We start from the raw sequence: 3,856 nt of genomic DNA, 5'->3' as shown, positions 1-3,856 counted from the left end.
GCCTCCTTCCGTTTGCAGTTCCCCGTACGCGATGCTAGGCGGCGCTGGCGGGCGGCGGCGAGCGGAGCATGCGCAATGTCCCCTCCTCCACCGGCCCAGATGGCCCGCCGCAGACCACTAGCCTCGCCTTCCCTCAGCTGCACGGTCACATGACCGCCTCCCCCCTCCCCCCCCCGCCGCGCCCTTAGCCTGAGCGCCTCGGGGGCGTCAGCCGCCGCGGTTCTGCTGGAGCCCGGGAGACCCAAGCGAGAGGGCGCCCTCTGCGGTGGGGCGGCGCGACGGCAGCGGGGCCCCGAGCTGGCAGCACCTTTCCTGGAGCCTTGTGAAAGCCCCGCTGGCTCTGGTCCCCCCAGCCCTCTGCCCCACCTAGCTGCTATTTGGCTAGTGATCTGTCCAGGGGGATTCCAGACCTGCTTGTAACAAAAGCCTCCAACACCAGTGGGAGCATGCCAGGGAGCAGCTCCCTGCCTTGCATGCCTCCTAGGGACTTGTGCACTAGCAGATTATGTCCGCCTCCGTCTTGTGTCAGTGCAAATGTCTCTAAGGCACAAAGGGCGGGCTGTGGTAGTATGACCAACCTAGCCTATGAGACACTTCACCACAGTCCCTGTTATACCGGCTGATTTCTTGCTTTACATCAGTGCAGAACTGCTGCTTTGGGGGGGGGTTACAGCCTTGTGACTAGTTGATGTAGTCAGGGCTTCTTGAGTGCCAGTACTTGTCGGTACTGAGTACCTGCACTTCGGCAGCCCAAGCCATGGGACTGCCTGGGGAAGGGGAGTGGGGAGCCAGCTGAGTACCAGCTCCTATTTTTTTTTCTTTTTTACAAAAAAGGCACAGGATGTAGCTATATACAGATGCACGCATTTTGCTCATGCAGACACCAGCTATGAAGCAGGATGTGGGTTGTCAGTGAACCTCATTGTCATTATGCTACCAACCACAATGGCTTCAAGACTAGACTATAATAAAGTCTTTTTCAAATACATTTAAATAATTCTACCTGTCATAGTGTGACAGAATGTACCTGTGTCCATGCCCTTCCCACCATTGTAATAATCTTTGTACAAAGTATGCCTGCTGAGGTATTATTTAAAAACATACTTTGCTGGCCATTATTTTCCTGAGAAAACGTGGGACAACATTGTATATGAAGTTATGAGAGTCCACTCCTAGGGTGTCATTAACACACTTTCCAAACTGAACTTAGCAATCAGGTCTGTCTCAAGCAAAGGAATGCATGCTCTGCTTAGCTTGCATTTCAACAGTTAACAGTCATCAAAATGCAGAAAAAGAAACAAAGGCAGTTCAACCTGGTGAGGACAAAGCAGCACTGAATTTCCTTTTCTTTGTCTTGTGGTATCTCACTGGAAAGGTTTTTTCAAGAGGGGCCCTGAAAAAATAAAAAGAAGAGAGAAACACCTCAATGCACCCCCACCCATGCACACATCCATTTCATTCATGAACTAGGGTGACCATTTCACAGGGACAGTCCCATATTTAAATTTTCCTGCAGTTGTCCCTACTTTTTTTTAAAAAACTAAGCCATTAGTCCCTATTTTCTGTCTCTTCCCGCCCATCACTACTGGTGGGTCCTGCTGCTGGCCAGATCCTTGCTTGCCAGCTTCTCACCTACTAGCGGTGACTAGGGAGGGTGTGGCGAAGGGAGGGAGTCCAGCTGCTCATAATGACTGGGTCTACACCAAGCTGCTCTCCCAGCAGCTCCATGCTACTGAGCAGCCTCACAATTGCAAATAGCTGCTCATTAGCATGGTCCCGTGGCTTATTAGCATAGCTGTGCGAGATCTCGCTCTCGGCGGAGGAGTGTGCCAGCACTAAAGAGGCCACGTGCATGTGCCCCTGCCGGCAAAAGGCCCCTGTCGCCAACCCCTTATGCCTCTCAGAGGGGCTTGTGCCGGCAGGGGCACGTCCACGTGGCCTCTTTGCTGCTAGCACCCCCTCTGCCGAGAGCGAGATCTCATGGCTATGTTAATGAGCCATGGGACCATGCTAATGAGCAGCCATTTGCAGTTGTGAGGCTGCTTATTTGCACGGACCTGCTGGGAGAGCAGCGCCATGTAGACCCAGCCAATGGGTTTGGGAGTGCAAGGCTGGTGGCTTGGCACAGCTGCAGCATGCAGGGCCAGACACTCCTCCTGCTAGTCATTCAGTACAGTCCATGCTGCAGCACCTCCTCTAGGCCAGCAGGGCCCCTTTACCCCCGTCCCATTTCCAGCCAGCAGTGACTGCTTGCTACAGTTGTTGGTGAGTATGTGCTGGTGGTGGCCAGTTATGTGTCATGTCTGCTGCCCGCACGTCAGCTTTTCCTCTCACTGTCCTCTGCCTGCTGTGTCCATTCATCCCTCATCCCCCTGCTCCTCATATCCCGCTTTCCTTCCTCTGTGGGGTGTGTTCCGCTCCCAGCACTGTGCAGTGAATCAGCCCATGGCTGGATCATTCAGCTCACCAACAGCCTGACTGACAGGCTCCTTCCTTCCCTTACTGCCTCTGGCTGGGCTGATACCCAGGGAAATCTCAATACTCTGCAGCCTATGGTGCTGGCTAGGAGGAGACAAGCCCTGCAGGTGCCAAAGCCCCACACAGCACTGGCAAAGAGAAGCTTCTCTGCCCCTCGGCTAAGCCCTGCAGTGGTGGAGAGGAAGCAATTTCTGGCCTGTTTGTACCCCAATTCTGCAGGAGCCCCCAAGAAAGGACATAGCACGCTCTTCACACAATGCTGCCACCCTAGATCCTGCCCCCAGGGTGTGCAAGCCTGCTGTGTCCCTAGGCATCCTCCCCTGGTGAGCCACCTCTCTGCCCAGGTTCACTAAAGCTCTTACAGATAACAAAAAAGCAGTCCAGTGATGAGCTTTCAGGGGACAGACCCACTTCTTCAGACCATAGGTGTACCAGAACAGGCTCAATATTTAAGGCACAGAGAACCAAAAATAGTAGTCAAAGTTGACAAATCAGAAAAATATTATCAAGGTGAGCAAATAGGAGAGTAGAGGGGCAGAAGGTGGGTAGGGGAGTCAAGAATTAGATTAAGCCAAGTATGCAAAAGAGCCCCTATAATGAATTTTCTGGGTCATTATAGGGGCTGTTTTGCATACTTGGCTTAATCTAATTCTTGACTCCCGCCTCCACCTTCTTCCCCTCTACTCTCTGATTTGCTCACCTTGATAATATTTTTCTGATTTGTCAACCTTGATTACTATTTTTGGCTCTCTGTGCCTAAATATTGAGTCTGTTCTGGTATGGCTATGAACTGCAGAAGTGGGTCTGTCCCACAGAAGCTCATCACCTAATAAATTATTTTGTTAGTCTTTAAAATGCTACTGGACTGCTTTTTTGTTTTCATACTATATAGATTAGCTTTCTCTCTGCTATTATCCTACAGATAGATGCTCTGAGACCTGGAGCACAATGGGTCCTTAGGGCCTAACCCCTTCCTGCCTGTGCTGTAGCCAGGGGGAGGTGGCTAGGGTATGTCAGTGGCCAGCAGCAGCTTGGAGATGTTAGCTGCCTTTCTGCACAAGGCAGGCAAGAAGGGCCAAGCTGCTTCCAGCCACAGGGGAGTGGGACTGGGGGAGGTAGTGGGAAGAGATGGCCTCTCCATTTCACAAGCCAGGCCACCACAATGCTCCAACCCAGCCTCCCTGCAGCTGGAAGCAGCTCTCATCCTTTCCTGTCCCCATTGTGCTGACAACCTGCTACTGCCCAGGCTCTGATTACAGCAGCACTGCCTTCAAAGGGGTGCAGTGGTGGCAACTCGTCAGGTGCCCAAGCTAGATGGCAACCCAACCACCAGCAGCAGCACAGAAGGAAGTGTGGGCATCAGGAAAGTGCGGGTGCC

The sequence above is a fragment of the Carettochelys insculpta genome, chromosome 2, assembly GCF_033958435.1.
Source record: "Carettochelys insculpta isolate YL-2023 chromosome 2, ASM3395843v1, whole genome shotgun sequence".
Lineage (NCBI taxonomy): Eukaryota > Metazoa > Chordata > Testudines > Carettochelyidae > Carettochelys > Carettochelys insculpta.
This window is presented reverse-complemented; position numbering follows the sequence as displayed.